This window comes from Nannospalax galili, unplaced genomic scaffold, assembly GCF_000622305.1.
Source record: "Nannospalax galili isolate Female #2095 unplaced genomic scaffold, S.galili_v1.0 scaffold40, whole genome shotgun sequence".
Lineage (NCBI taxonomy): Eukaryota > Metazoa > Chordata > Mammalia > Rodentia > Spalacidae > Nannospalax > Nannospalax galili.
Window position 1 is genome coordinate 3,139,331 of NW_008347810.1, and position 20,353 is coordinate 3,159,683.

A 20,353-nucleotide genomic window follows, 5' to 3' on the forward strand; every position below is an offset into this window, starting at 1 on the left:
CTGCTGGGCCTGTGCTATGCTGCATTCCCCAGATGCTGGACATGAACCACAGGATTTAATGTTTGTCCTATTGATTTTCAGTCTTGCTATGGTCTAGTCTTTCCTTGTTATTTTCCTTTTGTTCTTTTAGAGTGGGAGGGAGTCTTTATCTGTGCCTCTGTACATTGACAGTATATACCTTGAATTTGAGAAGAGACATTGAATGATACTGTGGTGTATAGTATAGATTATTTTTTTGAGGCAAGATCTCCCTGTAGCCCCAACTGGTCTGGCCTGGAACTCACTGTGTAGACTAGACTAGTTCAGTCTCATAGAGATTTACCTGCCTCTGCTTCCTAAATTCTCAGCTTAAAGTTTTTTTTTTTTTTTTTGGTCTTTTTGAGACAGGGTCTCCCTGTAGCCCCAGCTGGCCTGGATTCACTATGGAGACCAGGCTGGCCTTGAACTCATAGAGATCCACCTGCCTCTGCCTCCTGAGTGCTGGGATTAAAAGTGTGCGCCATCATGCCTGGCGGCTTACTTTTTTAAAAAAATAAAACAAGTTACATAGTTGTATCCAAGTGCCCGCTTAGGAAAGTGGAGCCTGGCTTTCTGAACACTGACCTATCTACCAGTCTGAATATACCACCATCCTTCATGGGGTGTTGGCACGTAGTGTAATTAACATCTCTGAGAGAAGAAGAGAGAGTGATGTGGACTAACAGGCAAAGTGCCCACAGGAAGCACCCTTCAGCTACTTGGAAATATATCATGGGAGAGAAATTTGCAATTTGAAAGGAGCTCTGTCTGAGAACACCATCAATAAAGGGAGAATCCAGGGAAGCTAATGTATCTGTTCATAGGCCCTTTACAAACTTCAGTAAAAAGCCTGTTCTCAGATTCTGTTGGGGATGCTGCCCTGACACAGGAGCCGGGGAAAGGGAGGTGAGCTGTCTGCCCGTTACCCACAGCCTCCCCGGGAGACAATCAGATTTGACAGGGAGCCAGTCAAGCAGGAACTCATTTATTGCAGGCAATATAGGGTTTATGAAGGCAAAAACCACAAAGGAAAATCCCCTCACCAACCAAGAGTCCAATCATGTTAAAGGTGAACTTGAGCATGCAGTCTCCTCTCCATAGCACAGCATAGCATTCACAAAGTGATCACGTGCTGCAAAGATGCACGGAAATGACAGGAGCCAATTAGCAATTCTTCAAAACAAGTCTGGCCATGCCCTAGCCACTTCCTCTCAGCACCAAGTCTGGTCATGCCCCGGCTGTTTCCTCTAGGTACCTTCTTGCCTCGCCTCAGCCTCAGGCCCCTGCATCTCTCCCCCTGTCTTGTTTTAAAAGTGAGGTTCCTCAAGGATAGCCCCAGGGATGGGGAGCACCATCCCCTTTCCCCTCTGCTGCTATGGCCTCCCTGTCTTAGGTTGCCTCTCCTCAGGCACTGAAGTTGCCTGTCCTTGGGTAACCATGATTGCCCTCATGACCCCTGTCTTAGGTTCATCATTCTGGGAGGGTCTTACCTGTCATTGGGATTAGCCACACATTTAGATGTTGGGGATCTATCCCATAAGGGGCCAAAACAACCTGGGCCCTCAGGCTAGCTCAAGCATCCATGCCTGGATTTGTCTTGAGGAGGGGCCCAAGGGGGATTGGGTGGCCAGGGCAAGTTGGACCAGGACTTTCTTCATCTGTCTTTGTCTTCTGATAACTGAGCAGAGACACCTGAGGAAAACAAAAGCTAGCACAAGCATTAGAAACATGCTCCCATACCTTACTAAAAAAGGAGGAGACCGTCGATAGGACCAGGGCCCAGGTATAATTTAGAGTGATAATCTAATTGGTCAGCAATATGGAATAATTAAGAAATTGTTGGTTCCAGTGGCCGTGAATATAGTCGGTGAGTTGTAGGTGCGATTTAGTAATATTTTGAACTCTGTAAAGGGTGAGACAAAGTGACCTAAAGCAAGGGTCACAAGCTAGCAGAGCCATGTCTTTGATGGGGACTTGAGGGAACCTCTTATGGAGTCCCCACCAATTTACATGGGTATGATTATGCAGTTGTTGAGCTTTTTCCAGGCCTGCTGATAGGATATGGGTAGAAGCCATTTTGTCTGCCTCTGCATTGCCTTGGGAGGAACCCAGGCAGTCCTTGGTGGCCCCTAAGGTGCTGTAAGAAAATGGGGGCCCTTCTTTCTGTTAACAATGTTCAAACCTGGATCAGCGGCGAGCACGGCAATGAAAGCCTTCCATCCAAAATACTCCATCCTATAAGACATAGAAATCCTCCTCAAAGGGCTGTTACCTTTGGGACAGGGTTATTTCTGCATCTTAAGATTCTTTGCAGGTACCCAGATGGGTTGGGGTTCATCCGTGGGAAAGACACATCCAAACCCCCTGCCCATAGTAAGGAACGGGTTGGGTCCTCACCATTGTCCCATTACTGGATCCTTACATCTGACCCATACCTCTGGTCTTTGCTCCTGATGCCCCCAATGTTTTTGGAATCAAAATTCCAATTGACCTTTTTGAAAATTGAAGATATTGATGGTAAATAAGGCTGAACCTAGCTGTTAGTGGGGGCTTACTCCCCCTTTTTGTTTTTGTAATTGGGTCTTTAGGTCCTGATGGTTACGTTCTATGATAGCTTGGCCCTGGGGGTTATAGGGGATCCCCGTGTTCTGGTGGATTCCCCATAAAGAGAAGAAGTCCTGTAAGCTTTTACTTATGAAGCATGGTCCATTGTCAGTTTTAATCCTTTGAGGTAATCCCAGCATAGCGAAGCACTGGAGGAAGTGAGACTGAGCATGTTTAGACTTTTCTCCTGTGTGGGCAGTAGCCCAACAGGCATATGAGAACATCTCAATAGACACGAAAACATACTTGAGTTTTCCAAAAGGAACATAATGTGTGACATCTGTCTGACAAAGAGAGTTAGGCTTCAGCCCCCTAGGGTTTACCCCTGGTTGTTGGAGGGGTGGCACCTGTAGAAAGGGTTGACAAGACTTACAGGTATGTACAATTTTTCTTAGGTCCTTGATAGGTACTTGAGGGAACCTCTTATGGACTCCCCACCAATTTTCATGGGTATGATTATGCAGTTGTTGAGCTTTCTCCAGGCCTGCTGATAGGATATGGGTAGAAGCCATGTTTTCTGCCTCTGCGTTGCCTTGGGAGAGGAACCCAGGCAGTCTTTGGTGGCCCCTAAGGTGCTGTAAGAAAATGGGGGCCCTTCTTTCTGTTAACAATATTAGAACCTGGATCATTAAGAGGGTAATAGGGTTATCATCTAGCTGAATATGAGAATTTAATAATCCTGGGAGAAGGTTGACTACATATAGGCTGTCAGAGAACAAGTTCATGGGGTCATCTACTTTGGACAAGGCTAGGGCAATCGCCATGAGTTCTTTAAATTGAGCGGAGCCCTCACAAGTGTGAATGTATGTTTTTAGTTCTGTTCCTACCACCAGATAAATTACTACAGCGGCTCTGAATTTTCCTCCATCAGTAAACACATTATACACCTCCGCCAGAGGGTTTTGGACAAAAAGACTGGGGGCTCCCCAGTGGAGGGTGTGAAAGGAGGTTACCCATTTGTGAGGGCCATAATGACAGTCCAACTTTCCCAGAAAGCCCTCCAAGGCTATGGCCATTTGGCTGTTGTTTCTGCAGAGCCATTCAAAGTCCTTTAGCTGACAAGGGATAATAATCTTGTGGGGGTCAATGCCATAATGTCTCAGGGTTATATCCTGTCCTTTCTCAATTAGGTCAACCAACTGGTCCGTGGGTGTATACACCTGTGGAGTGCCCCCTATGGGGGTATGCACCCATTGGAGGGGTCTCCCCCCCTTGTGTGAGGATGGATGTCATCAGGGCCTTGCCAGGGAACACCCATAGTTTGAGGTTGTTTCCAGGCATATAGCAGGCAGTTGGGCTTGGTCCAGGGCCTCCTGGACCCCCTGTAAAATGTCTAGGTGTTGAGGGTTCAGTTGGATTAGCTCTGATGGCCGTTTGCCTACCAACAATTGGAACAGGGGCTCCAGTGTCTCAGTGGAGACGGGCATCCAGGATTGTAGCCAATTGATCTCCCCCAATAGTTTTTGAAGTTCTTTCAGGGTCATATTAGGTTTAATAGTCAGTCGTGGCTTCAAGGGACTTACCCCCTCCATGGACAATGTAGTCCCCAGAATCTTAAAGGGGGCAACAGTATATATTTTGTCCGAGGACACTTGAAGCCCTCCCACCTGGAGGCAGACAATGCAGTCCCCAGAATCTTAAAGGGGGCAACAGTCTGTATTTTGTCTGAGGACACTTGAAGCCCTCCCGCCTGGAGGCATTTTTGGGTGACCTCATATAATTCCTGCAATTGGTAGAGATTTGGTGCCCCCAAAATTATATCATCCACATAGGTATATACAGTAGCGTGTGGGAAAGACTCTGTTGGGCTCAAGAGAGCCCTTACGAAGCTCTGACAGAAAGCTGGGCTATTGGCCATGCCTTGGGGCAAGACTGTCCATTCGTAGCTTTCATTAGGTGTGCTAAAGTTGATGGAAGGCACAGAGAAGGCGAACTTCTCGCAATCTTGGGGTTGCAGGGGGATAGAGAAAAAGCACTCTTTGATATCTATAACTATGAGAAATAGATCTGAGGGGATAGTGGGTATCCAGGGCAGTCCCCTCAAGGGGAATCCCTCCAGGGTCATTCTGGCATTGACTTTGCGGAGGTCCTGTAGCATCCTCCATTGGCTAGATGACTTTTTTAATGACAAAAACAGGGGTTTTCCAAGGGCTCTTGGAGGGGCAGATATGCCCCAGCATAAGTTGTTCCTGTATAACATGCCTCAAAGCCTGGAGCTTTGTCTTGGGCAAGGGCCACTGTTCCACCCAAACCGGGATCCCTGGGGACCATTGGATTGGAGGAACTTGAGGAACAGCAGCCTCTAGGATTGGGGGTGGACCCAGGGAGACTCGGACTCCTCCCCCCTGTAGTTTGAGAGGCAGTCAAGGGGGTGTCTAACCCTGTTCATTTCCTCATCATCGAGGAGCCCCTCGATAAACTCCCTATTGTCTGTGGTCACAAAAACATCCACCCCCCCCCAGGAGGACTCTCCCAAAGAGGTTGTTGGAAAGCCCCTCGGCCCCAGTACCACTTGGGTTCTGCCAGCAAAGAGAGTTCCTAAGCTCCCATGATGGCATGGTGCCGCTGACACCCATCACCTGTGGGCCAGGCTCGTGGGGCCACCTTCCGGGGACTTCTTCCTTCCTCAGGATGGTCCTATCTGCCCCAGTGTCAATAATGCCCCAGAACCTCTGCCCATCTATCAAGATGTCTATCTTAGGGTGGAGCCCCAGGATGATATGGACCGTCCAGTGGGTGGTGGCCCTCCAGGGCCTGTGTGCCCTCCCCATTTGGGTGACAAGGCTAGGGGTTGCCCCAAGTCTAGTTTAAAGGTTTGCCCTCCACATCATACCTGGACCAGCAGTCCTTTTTCCAATGAAACCCCTTGCGGCAGCGTGGGCATGGGGCCCTGGGCTTGTCCCCCCTCCACCTTGAGAGAGGCTTTCCCTTGCAGGCAGTCTCTCTTTAGGTGCCCGGGATGGCCACACCCAAAACATCTCCAGTCCTCAGCCCTGGGGCACCTATCCTGCGGCCTAAGGCCTGTGAGGACTTCTCTAAAGGCTGTAGCTAGAGCCTCTCTCTGTGTCTTGAGGACCGTGGCCATAGCCTCAGTCACCTTTGTTTCAGTCCCTATGTCCTTGGAGGCCATGATCCAGCTGCTTATGGAATGGTCCTTTAACCCTGTGCAGGCGACCTTATGGTCGGCGTTCATACCTTCCCACACTAGCATTTTTATGAACTGTTCTCTGAGCGGCCCAGAGAGAAACTTTCTCCTTAGACTATTTTCAACCCTATCTACAAACTCATGTAATGGCTCCCCTGAGCTTTGATGGATCCCCGATATGGGCGGCTCCATAGGGCCCATATCTAACTTATGCCAGGCCTTGAGGCCAAGGGCCCTGACCTGTTCCATATACGGTGGCGGAAGTGCTGCCTGCTGGGCACCCGTGGCAAAGGCGTCCATGGTCCCTGTCAGCATGCTGAAAGTGATAGGGACAGGGGGGTTGGCGGCACAGTTATTTTCCGCCTGGACCCAACATTCCTCTCAGTATGGTGCCACCCATTTAATAAACAAGGGGCTGGGGAGGACTGCCTTGGCTAGATCCATCCAGTCTTTGGCCATACAGGGTTGATATACCAAGCCCTGGAGAAGGGTGTCGACCCAGGGGGACCTGGGGCTGTCCTTGGCCACCGCAATCTTTACTTCTTTAAGATCTTTAGCCTCCCAAGGGTACCAGATGGCCGGGCGCTGGGGTCTGGGGTTGATGTTTATGGGGAAAGCCTGGACCAGTCCCATGGGAGTGGACAGCTCCGCTCCCTCATATTCATCCGGACTGCCCAGGGTCCCCCCTTTTTCTCCCCAGTTCTCGTCACTGCCCCCCTTTCCAGATTTCTCCATAGTATATGCTCTGGTTTCATTTTCAATCGTTGGGCTCTCTCCTCATCAAACATGACCCATTGATCTTCCCCTGTGACCTTATCCACCCAGCAAAGGCCGGTATGCCCGGGGGTCGGATCGGGTTGAAAACATGACTTAAGGGCTAAGATCTTGGGGTAAAACCCCAAGGGTGGTTCCTCCCCTTTATTGATCTCTGCCTTGCGAGCCAGTTGTTCAAGCCAGTCCCAGGTAGCCCACTGGAATAATTTGCCAGCGGGCAGCCAGGGAGTGAGACGCAGGGCGGCCTCCCAGACCTTCTTTGAGGAATTGGACTGTTCTAACCCCCTGGATCTCAACATGTGTCTCAGCGCCGTGTCGCTGGGTCCTCACTTTTTCTCATTGTGTTACCCATCTCTTAGGGGTCTCACTTCCCTTGGTACTCACCCAATTAGCCCTGGAGATCAGCTCCCATAGCAGGTCCGAGTGGTCTTCGAGTCCCACGTTGGGTGCCAGATGTCGGGGATCCTGCCCCGACACAGGAGCCAGGGAAAGGGAGGTGAGCTGTCCGCCAGTTACCTGCAGCCTCCCCCAGATGCAGCAGGGAGGCAGTCAAGCAGGAACTCATTTATTGCAGGCATTACAAGGCTTATGAAGGCAAAAACCACAAAGGAAAATCCCCTCCCCAACCAAGAGTCCAATCATGTTAAAGTCAACTTGAGCATGCAGTCTCCTCTCCATAGCACAGCATAGCATTCACGAAGTGATCACGCGGTGCGAAGGTGCATGGAAATGACAGGAGCCAATTCTTCAAAACAAGTCTGGCCATGCCCCAGCCATTTCCTCTAGGCTCCTTCTTGCCTCGCCCCTGGCCTCAGGCCCCCACAATATTCCCTGCGAACGTTTCTGTTTTCAAGTGGTTAGAAAGCTCATGCTTTGTAGGAATCTGAACATGATGCTTATCCTGCCTGAAGTGAACACCCAAAAAATCTTCTGATTGCCTGATGCCAATAAGAATTTTCACTAAAGTTGCAAAAATTTCTGTTGAAAGCCTGAGAATAATCCCTTCCTTCAGCATCATAAATATACAAACCATACATTTAACCACTTTGCTAGAAGGCCCTTATCCTTCTGTACTTAGCCTGATCTACTGGACAGAATTTTTTATCATATATGTGTGTTGTGATCATTTATTTGCTAATTACAAGGGACTAGACATTTCCCCCAATTTTTTTTTTTTTTTGGTCTTTTTGAAACAGGGTCTCCCTGTAGCATTAGCTGGCCTGGAACTCGCTGTATAGACCAGGCTGGCCTTGAATTTACAGAGATCTGCCTGCCTCTGCCTCCTAAATGCTGGGATTAAGGGCATGCACCACCATGCTCTCTGATCTTTGCTAAGTCTTTGCATGTGTGCTCATGTATGGTTCACAACACACTTATGGTGAGAAGTACTGTTATTTCATTTTACAAAGAAGACAAATAAAACTCAGAAAAACTAAGGAAAATTCCTAATGTTACATAGCTTAGCTAAGTGATGGATTAAGTGAAGGATTTAATCCCAAGTCTATCTCTTGTTCTGTCTGTAATTTTATATTCCACTTTCCTCTTCTGTTATTGAAAAAAATGTTCAGACTACCCATGTCTTGGCTCCTCCAGCTACACCTTCCCTCCCTGAGATTTATTTCCCCTTCTACAGAATCATTGTTTCAAAAGTCCAGTTTTAGTAGGTCAATACACATTTTTATTCTACTACCAAGTTTTGAATAAATTAAGGTGGAATCATTTGATATAAGCTAATGGAAATAAAATTTTCATTGTCAATACCAAACATCAATTATATGGTCTACATAGTGAGTTCCAGGTGAGCCTGGGCTACAGGGAGACCCTGTCTCTAAAAACAAACAAACCAAAAAACCACCAAAAAAAAAATGGAAGCAAAGAAAAACGGAAGGATAAAAAAATCCATTATAGACAAATCTTTAGATTTTTGGTAAGACCTTGATAAGTCATTTTGCTTTTTGCTCAGTTTAGACCTATGGGAAACATTCCAAAAGCAAAATTATGTCTAAGAAGAAGAAACACAGGAGCAGCATTGCTGACTGGCAAAGTGGAAGGAAAGAAAGAACAAAAATCCCCACTATTAAAATAAGTGTCTATGAGATACTGAACCCTAAGTGACACATCTACAATGCAATCTCTACATCCAAGGCTCGTGAGACATAATGAAATGGTGTGGAGAGAACATTACTGCATCTCCCAACTCTCACCATCTAAGTGTCCTCATGTAACAGATGGTGATCAACACAGAAAACCACAACTGGCCAAAATCTGTAGAATAAGAGACTGGATGGGACTTCTATTTAAACTTCACCCACTCAGGGCTCAGAGACCATTGTTGAAGAAGGGGCTGAAAGATTGTAAAAGCCAGGGATGATGGCTCTGGGAACTTCCTCATATGCACTTACAGCGATGGTGACAGTATGCACAAGGCCCATGCAAACTAAGTCACACTAAAACTCAGCATAGAACTGGGGAAATGGCCCAACCTTAGCTGAGGAACTATTGGCAGCTGATCACTGCTGGGTAGGGGAGAGTTGTTTTTCTTTAAATAGGCTGACCAGGCTCCAATGGATGAACTCACATCTGGGGACACAAATGACTTGATAGGCCTTAACATTTATGACAGAATGCATAAAATCCAATGGAGGGGCTCTGGGGGTGTAGATAGGGAAAGGTATCTGAATATTGTTAGGATGTATAGTCAGGCAAAGTAGCACACGCCTTTAATCCCAGCACTTGGGAGGCAGAGGCAGGCAGGTCTCTGTAAGATCCAGGCCAGTTTGGTTGACATAGAGAGTTTCTGGACAGCTGGGACTACAGGGAGACATTGTCTCAAAAAGACCAAAGAGAAAAAAATGTATTGTATGAAACGCACAAAAATCTAATAAAAGATATATTTTTTGTTATTTTATCTTTTTTTTTTCCAGAGCTGAGGACTGAACCCAGGGTGCTAGGCAAGCACCCTAACACTGAACTAAATCCCCAACCACAAAAGATATACTTTTTAAAAATCCCTACTATTGGCAGACTTTAAAAAAGATTTCTCTCTCTCTCTCTCTCTTTCTCTCTCTCTCTCTCTCTCTCTGAGAGATTCAGGTAGTCAGGCTTGGTGGCAAGCAACTTTACCCACTGAGTACCTCATGGGCCCCTATTATCAGCCTCTTAACAATTTAACTCCATCAGAGAGAAGACCATGAATCAATGGACTCATCCATCCACTGTGAAGAACAGAGTGTATGATATGGCACATTCAGGGATGAACCTACTGTTACTATCCTGCTAAATGACCATGGTAACAAACTTCCCTCTAAATTTGTATCTCTCTACCCCTAAAGTAGTGCAGCTTTCACATATCAGAGAAGTCTTATTTTAAAGCAGTGGAAGGTAGTTAGTGCAGAAACTCACAACTGGTCAAAGTGCAGAGAATGTTCACCACAAATAAGATAACTGTATTATACCCTTCCCCAAGGCTCAAGAACCATCACAGAAGAGGGGATGAAAAGATTGTAAGAGCCAGAGGACATGGAGGGACAAGGGCAAATCTGGATATGACATGATTGCTGGACTTGTGAACTCTCAGCTGAGAAGGAAAGGGTAATTGATGGTCCTGGGGGAGGGAGAGTTAGTTTTCCCTAAGCATGTGACTCCTGCTATACTCCAGCCCCACACCCAAGAGTATATGGGAGCACAAACTGGAATTGATGGGTTATTAAAAAAAAAAAAAAAGAAGAAGAAGACACAAAATTGAGAGGTGCAGGGAAGTGAGGGAAGACCTGGGAGGCATTACAGGGCAGAGTTGGGGTAAATATGATGAAATATATAGTATGAAATGTTCAAAGAATTAATAAAAGAGCAAACTATATGGGGGGAAAGGTCCGTGTGACAGAGTCCTTGTGCATAGGAGCTCGAATCCAGGGAAAGAGTGTTCTCTTAGCTCCCCCAGCACATTGCATCCTTGAATAGTCCTCATTAAGAGATTCTCAAAGCACCCAGTGTCCTGGTGCTGCAACTGACCTACTTCTCTGCTTCCTTCGAGCCACATTCTTGGAAAGGTCTCAGAAGAATGTGGATATGTCTCCACTTCAGACACTGCCATCATTTCTGGTCCCAATCTTCTACTGAAATTGCTCTGATGAAGGCCGTCAGGTGTCCTGTTCAACCAAATCCAGTGCCGGTTCCCCATCCATCCCTTCCTGAGCTTGTCATAACAGCAGGCCTCCCCCTTCTTGAAATTGTCCTTGCTAGTTCTCCAAGTTCCTGTCTGTTTCCCTGTGTCTCTGTCATTCTCTCCGTGTCTCCCAGTATCTTTCTGACTCACTTCTGTTGCTTCCATCTTTGAACCCGCTGCCTCGTCCAGTGTTGTGTGACTGAGCCAAAGACTCCTCCTGTATATGTTGATCCTTATGCTACTTACTTCTTCATAAATGGGACCTTTGACTCAAAGCCCACGGGCACCGAACTCAAACTTTTATACATGTAGTTGCCCCACAAAGTCTATCTTTGACTATTTAGAGCCTCTTTCTTTGATGAATCATGGATATCTACCCAATATCTGCTAGTTGTAGGTAATAGAAACTCCATGACTATCAAGGCCCCAGTACCTCTGCTATGCTCCTAAGCTCTCTGATGTAGGCTCCCCATATTTCCTGGAGTGACATTGCCTGGCCCTATGGATCACGTCTCCAGTGACCTCTTCTTCTCTAGGGAGGTGGCCTGTACCATTCTCTCTGGAAGGTCTCCTGTTAGGAGGGGTTGTACCTCTCAGGCAGCTTTGTTTAAATGTGGCTAATAATCCCTATTGTTCAATCATGGCATGCCATGGTCCTCTCTTTTAGTGGGTCAACAAACTGTCCAAACTATACCACCTTTTATGGCTTTCTTCTTTTCTATTTAACCCCTGCATGATGGCATAGCCCAGGATGCATTTGATTTATTCGGTTTTTATGCTTGTGTGTTTGTTTATTCATTCATTCATTTATTCTGGGAATGAGATGGGAGAAAATATTTAGTAACATTGATACTGGAAGTTAGGGGCCCAGAAGGCCTCTAAAGATTACAATAACACTTCAGTTCTATAAACCCTGCCCATGTGATCAGAGATTGCAATCTTATTTATTTATTCGTGTGTGTGCATGTGTGTGTGTGTGTGTGTGTGTGTGATTTGTGTGTAAGTGTAAGAGTGTGTATATGCATGGAGTTTGGAGGACAACCTTTAGGAGCTGGTTCTCTACTTTCACCATTGGTTTATGGGATCAAACGCAGGTCATAAAGCTGTGTGGCAAGTGCCGTCACGTGATGAGCTATCTTGCTGCCCTCCAGGATATGCTCTAACACTCCTCCATCATTTTACTCTTTCATTGGGTAAGTTATCTAGGTCTATGGATTTAGATGCATTTGTTTATTGTCAAAGTCATGTCTTCAATACTGACCTCTCCTGTAAGTTTCCAATAACGGCTTAATCTATCATTCTGAACAGACATCTGACACACAACAAAAACTTCAACAGGTCCAAAATGGAACTCTTGACTTTTTTCTATCAAGTCTCCATCTCATGTAATGACATCACCTCTGAGTTCATATGAAGAAGGAAAGCATCATCTTTACAGCTGGTCTTCACTCTCACCACCTAGATTAGTTTACCAAGCAGTCCTGCATCTGAGCTCGGCGCTAACTCTGCTCCTTACCCTGCCCGCTACTTGCCCAGCTGTCTCTTACCTGAACTGCTGCTTCCCTGCTGCTCACTCATTTTATTTTTACGGTGCAGCCAGATATTTCTTATTGTGACTAGATTGAATTGATCCTCTACTTAAAATACCCTAATGGTTTTCTTCTATTGGAGACTAAGATTCTTCACTGTGACTCTCCTGGCCCTAAAAAGCATCAGTGCCATGACCACTGAGCTGGGCTGTTCCACTAGACTCTTTTTTCCAGTTTTGGAACAAAGCAGTTTTTTTTCTGCTTAATGGCATTTAGGTCCCAATCCCTTTATCTTGGACCCGTCTTTGCTGTACCTCCCTTTGAACATTTGTATCTCTGCCGAGTGTCAGTGTTTAGAGAAGTACTTCACGGCACCTTCTAAAACAAGCAGTGCTGGACTCTTTAGGTGTCCCCACCTCAGTGCTGCCCTCACTCATATGCTCTGCTTGCTATCTGTCTCCTTCCTTCATCTTGGATGTGAGTTCTGTGAAAGGTCTTCATAAAAAGTGTTTTAACTTCCTAAGGCAGGGAAGTCATAGAACACTGACTTTGACCGACTTTGAAGCCTATCCTCTTACTGACTACAGCAAATGGATTTATTAGAAAAATTATCGTATTTTTTTAAATGCCATGAATTCTGTCTTAAAACAACAGAAATGTGGTCTTTTGAGCTTCTGGCTCTAGCTGTGAACTCGGGCTGTGCTTTCCCCTGTTGGGGAAGACCTTTCTGGGCTTCAGATGCTGACTAGCCTATGACAGTGTCACCCTGGTTCTGATGTGGCATTCTCCCACCTCTCACATGGCCTTCCTGTGAGCACATATGTCTCTGGGATAAAGGTTTCCCCTTTTGTGAAGACACAGTCGTATTAGGTTAAGACACAATCTAATGGCTTCATTCTTATGTGACTACTTCTACAAAGACCCCACTTGCAAATAGTCACATAGTGAGGTTAGGACTTCAAGCTACATTTGGGAAGGTGGCAGGATTTAACCCATAATAAGACCATGGCAGGTAATATCAGCTACTGTTTGCAAATTCCTGCTAGGCATATAGAGAATATCATTTTTCTGAACACTGTATTTTGTTTTCCAGTCATAGTTCTGAAACTATAGGTAATGGTCTGAAACTTAAAAATGATACATTCTGTCAGCTTAGTAATGATAAGTTCTTTCATAACTCTAGACTGCTTACAACTTCTCTGCCTAATAACAGCTGCTAAGAATAACAGTCCATCAAAGTAGCAGTCTTTTTCTTGACATTTATAATGAGGAACCATCTGACTTTTAATTACATAGTAGTTGCTAACGTATAGGCTTTATGCTATTACTTAGAAATCTTTTTATCTTTCTAAATTTGCATCAATATGTTAGAGACACAGTGAAATGAAATCTTTTAATGCTTAAAATAAGGGTAGAGCCATTCCACATTTTAAAAACTCATTTTCAGTCCTGGTAGACATTCTGCTATAATTAGTTCAGAAAACATTTATAGACAACACGATTCTAAGACTCAGAGGCAGTATTCAGAAGGTCATTAAGTCTATTTTTCTGCCTTTGGGTAGAATCATGCTGCTTAAACCTATTACTATGACTCAAAAATTTTAAGGTCAAACTGCAAAATCAACCTGCAAGGGAAATGAACAAAGTCTTATTCAAGAGCCTTGGTCTTCTGTGTTAGGGAATAACTGCCCTTGACAAGGCTTTGAGACTGTGCCTCCATCTGCCAAGAACTAATAAAGACTTCAGCTCTGGGGCTTGAAGCCACTATTCACAGACAAGGCATCTTCATGTTACTTCAGACTGATTGCCTCTGATCCTCAAAGGAGAAATTCAAATGAAAAAATGTCAGAAAAGTATTGCTTGTTTTGCATTAGAAGCTCTCCTCCAGATATGGCAACGATACCACAGAACTCAGAACTTTCAAAACATTTGTGTGTGTGTTACTAGGTAGAATCCTTAGCTACTTACTTTTGAGATTGGCAAGGAAGATGTTAGTCATGTTCATTTTGTAGAGGAGGTAACTGGGGCTTATAGGGGCTAAATATAGTTTTGAAAAATCTCATAAGAATGAGATATCCTGGACGTAGTAGACCATACCTGCGATCCCAGCACCAGAAAGATTGAGGTAGGAGGACAGAAAGCTCAAAGCCTGCCTGGACTATAGAGAAAGAACCTGTCTCTAAAAACACCAAGAGATCAGTCTAGGGACAGTACTCATGAAGCTGTTCCACAAAGTCAAACAGCACTTCCACAGGTGCTCTTGGTCATGGTGTGTTTTCACCAGAGAAGTAACTCATTCAGGAGTTGGTACCAGGCGTGTGCTGTTTCTGTGAAAAACGTGACTATGTGGGTTTTTTGAGGAATGTGGAAGACTTAAGGAGTTTGGAATAGAAAGGAGGTTGACTACTGTAAGTGGAGCTTAACAGGCCTTCCATAGGATCCTAGAGGAAAGTAGTGCTGAGAGCAAGGTAGTTCCGAAGAGAATTAGGACTTAACAGCAACTGGGATATTTTGGCCAAGCATCTAGCTTCTGCTTGCCCAAAATCCAAGAGCTTGACTGAGGTTAAATTTAAAAGTAAGGGACTAATTTCTTTGGCAGAAGAAATTTCAAGATAGTCTAAGTTAGAATGGCGGCATGGCTATTAATGGTGAAATATTATGCAGCTCTATAGTGAAAAAGAGCAAGTAGGGCAGAAGGAAATGCAGTTTAGGGTAGAGAAAGAGCCCTCAGAAGCTTAATGTTGGAGCCACCACATCTACTGCAGGAGAGGCTCTCTTTAATAAGGAGATTAAGCCTAAAGGAGATGGCTCCAGATTTGCACTCAAACAATGGAAAGAATACCCTCAGAGTAAGATCACACCCAGGTAAGCTTCCTTATGAAAATAAAAGACGCAATAACTTTTATCCTAGAAAACTAAAACATACAGAATATGCTGCTAATGTGGATGCAGATGACCAGGGTCCACCCCAAGCTGGGCTGAACTTGGCAGTGTTGTTTACATGGTGCTGGATTTTGAGGCACGAAAGATGCAAGAGTGAAGGGGTCATTGATTCTTCCTCCACAGTCTGAGAGAGTTTTGGAGTCCAGGCAGCATACAGAAGGACAGTCTCTGCATAAAGAAGGCCCTGATAGGCCAAGCGGCCCTGAGAGGTCATCACATGAAACTGTGAAAATGAAGCCTGGTTGAAAGTGGAGACCTCAAGATGTGGGGGATGCTAGACCTGTGAGACATCTACCACGGAAAGCTGAATACATGTAGTGATAGTAGCCCAAGCGAGAGATGTATGTTGCATGCAGCAAAGCTGGAGAGAATAAGTCCTTCAAGCCCTTTGGAAGTAAAGTCCCAGACATCAAACATGGAGCTACTGGACTTGTGATTTCCCTGCTGGTTTCCAGTCCTGTTTTGGTCCACTATTTCCTCACTATGATCCCATTCCTCCCTTTTGGAATGAGAATGTGTACTTGGTTCAATTATATGTTGGAAGTATGTAATTTGCTTTATGATTTTGCATACAGCTATAGTTAAGAGAGATATATGAGTCTCAGAAGAGACTTTGGACTCTTGAACAGTGTTGAGATTGTGAAGAATTATGGGGGCATTTAAGAATGGACTACATACCTTTTACATTATGATATGGTCTTGAGCCTGTGGGGGCCAGGGAGTGGAATGTAGTGGTTTAAATGAGTGTACCCCATAGGCTCTAAATATTTGGACACTTGATCCCCAGTTTGTAGTCTGTTTTGGGAGGGTCATAGAGAGAGCCTTTAAGAGGTATAGCCATGCTGATAAGCACGTCATTGGGGGCGGACTTTGAGAATTCCAGTTCCATTCTGATTCCTGTACCTGCTTGGAAATGTGAGTGCTCAGATTTCTGCTTTGGCCACCTCCTGCTGCCAGGCCTCCCCCACCATTATGGACCAAAATGCCAAATAAACTCTTCCTTCTGTAAGCTGCCTTGGTCATGGCGTTTTTATCACAGCAACAGAAAAATAACTAGCACAGCTGATTACTTTCTGAGGTAGACAGGAAAAATATTAGACATTTCCATTTTGTAGAGGAGGTCACTAGGACTCATGGAGACTTAATATAGTTTTGAAAAACTCACAAGATTCAGATATCTTGGACAGGGTAGAACATACTTGTGATCTCACACTGGAGGGACTGAGATAGAAGGACTGAAAGTTCAAAGACAACCTGGACTACATAAGGAGATCATATCTCTAAAAATACCAAAAGATTAGTCTAGGGACGATATTCATGGAGTTATTCTATAGTACCAAGCTGATTCATGTTAACTTCAGTAAAGCCCAGTTTTGTTACCTGTAAAATGGCACTGTATACCCAAAGTATAAGAGTGGCTGAGTTTGAAATTCCAGATGCATCCCAGCAGCTAAATCATCACCTGCCACCAAGCAGGTGCACATATGTCTGTTGAACAATGAATTAATGAATAAATAAATAATAATTGTTTGACATAGAGCCTAGCATAGAAGGAATACTAATATCAAGGACTAACAATTAATCAATATCTATAAACAGAACTTAGAGGATTTTTCTCTCTACTCATGTTAAAGTTTGCTTTTGAAAATGAAAGAGTAAATTTTATTTGAAAACCAATATGGCTTAGTTATATTAGTGATCATTAATTAATTGACTGATATTTATGTAGATCATTTTGGCTTTGTTCCTTACCAAAAACAGACATATAGACCATTTCATCATTTTAGACTTATCAGCTGTGTCCTTAATTTAGGAACCATATCAGGCCACAGGAGGCCAAACCTGCACATATTGATCAAACAGGTTTGATTACTAAGAAGACTTATGGGACGTAATATGGCCATGCTGACAGATAGTTTAATTTGGCAAACATCTCTAACATAGCAACAGTAATGGAGTGAGGAATGAATTCCAGCCAGAGACTGGCAGCCAGAGACTCCCTCACAGCAAAAGTTGACTGAATATGAGCTGCTGTACTTCTCCTCAGAGTCACATATTGTGTTCTCTCAGATCAGGAACCTCTAAACACTCTGGAAACAGAGAGACCTTTCATACCTCACACTGGTCTTCTAGGTATAGTTTTTCTATGCAAACAGCCCCAATAGCACTATTATCAGGACATACTTTCATCAGTTACACTGCTGACAATCTGGCACTTACCACCTGACATTTGCAGTGGATACAAGGTCAAGGATCAGCATCATTAATCAGTCAACGCCACTTTTGACCAGGGGTCAGTGTAATAAAGAAAATTTCTCACTTCAGCAAAAGAGCTCAGGGCAAGCCTTGACCCACTGGAACAGAGCCTCTGTATATCTCACCTGTATATCTCAGAGTTTTCACACAGAATTTGTCCTTCTAAAGCTACTATCCATAGTTAGATGGTTACCATTGGCCTTGAAACACTGTCTAACTGTATAAGCAACACTATAAACAAACCTGAAACATTTTAAATAAGCAGTGAGTGGTTGGTGCAGATTTAAATGAACCAATAATATAAATTTTGCATCATCCAATAATATAAATTTTCATAAATCATAATATTCATTTGGGAAGTCTTTCCCTCCTAGATCAGTGGATTTTTGAATTTATGATATACATGTATGAAGAACTGTAATTAACCTGTCAGTAACTGAGTCTAAATTTTTTTCAGAAGAATTCTTCTCTCAACAGTTGATACTTTGAGGATCTACAATTAGTTTACAACTGTATTTTATTATGGGTATCAGTGCAGTGAAGGTTTTATTTGTGTTTGTGAATTTTCATTCCTAGAAACTTTTGTTCCTGGAAAAACTGCATCTTGAAACTCAACATTCTGTGAAGGCTGATCAGCTGATGACAACTTCAATGATTGTGGGGAATTTGGAATGGTGCAGATCCAGAGCCTAATTACCATTTATCTTGACCGTATTTGTCTCCCCAAATAGCTATTCCTTGCCCACCTCTATTTCTGACTTAAAATCCTGTGACTAACAGATTAAAACGTTTTGGAATGTACTAACTTAGCAGACCACCAGCTTCCTCCAACTCAAGGGCTAAGAAGTCTGTCAGATAGCAGCTAAGGCCTAGAACACAATTCTCTTGCCTTTGCTGTAACCCATCTATCAGATGCCTCCACCAATGTACTTGAAAAGTGTCTTTATTCTTGTACTATAAAAACTTCATGAAACCATTACCATGTTATAACATGGAATTTGGGGTAACCTCAATCTGTGTTCCTGGGCCATAGTCATTCATTTTTGGCTCCAGAATAAACATTCTCTTATCCCCTTCAAGGTGAGAGTTGTGCTTCTGCATTAACAGTTTCTATATTACTCTAATTTATTCTGGTCTTGTCCCACATATCACCTGGTATATAAAAAATAGCCATAATATTGATCAAATATCACTCAACTATAACAACTTTATTACCGCAAATAAAATCTACATTTATCTGCATGCCATACATTATCAGAGGAATACAGGCTAGAAACAATTTCCATAAGATTTCAGCTCTTTTGAGGAAAAGGCAAATTCATTATTAGGGTATTAGTCAGAGCTCTCCACAGAAATGGGGTCAACAGAAATAGCTCACATGATTATGGAGGTCAAAGTCCCGTGATTGACAGATATAAATGACATAAGTCCCAGACCAAGAGCAGAAGAGAGATAGCATTTCACTTCTAGAAGTTAAACACACACAAACACACACACACACACACAGAGAGAGAGAGAGAGAGAGAGAGAGAGAGAGAGAGAGAGAGAGAGAGAGAGAGAGAGAGACAGAGACAGAGACAGAGACAGAGAGACAGAGACAGAGGCAAAGACAGAAGAGTCAACCTTCTTCCACCCCTTTGTTCTAGTCTGGAGAGACATCTACTTCACTGAGCCCACCAAATCAAAGGCTAAATTTTCCTACCAATGTCCTCACAAAATCACTGGAAAATACTGTGTAACCAGTTATCTGAATACCCCATGCTTCAATCAAGTTGATATGTAAAATTAAGCATCAGATAAAATTAATTTAACAGATCTTCTTAGTCAAAGATAGCCTACACAGGATGCATCTGGATTTCATGAAGAATACTTTTATCCTGCTTAAAATATACCCAGTATTAAGCTACACTCTAGGGGAAGAATGGTTAATACTGATTGTGATCCTCAGTAACTCACATGCCCCACTGACAATGTCTTAGACTGAGTGGTCTAAAGGTTTACCATGAGAGAACCCAGGTACTATTCCATGAAGACCGTAAGGTGAGGCAGAGCAGTGCTTGATGAGCGTCACTCATTCTAGCCAGAGGGAATTGGATATCTAAGGCCAGCAGCAGTAACGAATAAACCCCTCTTCTCAGAGACTTGCTCAGACAGGTCTTTCTATCCGGTGTCACTGCCAGATGTCCCTCAAGTGGGTCTTTCCATGGCTCTCCTCTAGGCAGTGACTCAGGTCTCAAACAGGTCAGTTCTCCAGACCCAGAGACTTTTACTTCTATAGTTCTGATGATGTAAAAGAGACTGTGAGGGAGAATAGAGCAAGTTCTAAATTAGGTGAAGAGTCAGAGAAGGAGACCCCAGAAAAGACTGAATTGTGTTCCAATTATTTTCACTTTCATTCAAGATGGCCTACTTCCAGGTTCTTGTCCAAAGTTGGACCTTTCAGCAGGTATTTTTTTCTGGTGGGAATTTCAAATTTCCCACCCTTGTTCTACCCAATCAGGTTTCTGATGAATAAACCAGCCAACAACATGCATCCTACCCTGTCTGTCGGATTCAAAGGTGGGAAGGGAAGCCCTGTCCTGTCCTACTTCCTACCCTATGGAGCATCCAAGCCCAGACTCTCCAGGCATGTAGACATTCTCCAGCTCTGGACGACCTCCTCATGTGGGGAATCTGCCTCTTTGCTGTGTGGGGTATTCCTTGTGCTTCCCTTGGCTGTGTACTGTGACTGCAAACTTCTCACCGTGTAATTCTTTACCTGGTGAAGAAACAGACCAAACCAGATACCTAGGTGGCATCAGAGGGGTTGGAGAAGATCTATAACTGTTGAATGGTAAAGGAGCCAAAACATGAAAGTTCATAGAACTTAGGAGCAAATTGGAAATTAGCACTTCAATTCTTTTTTATTTATTTATTTAT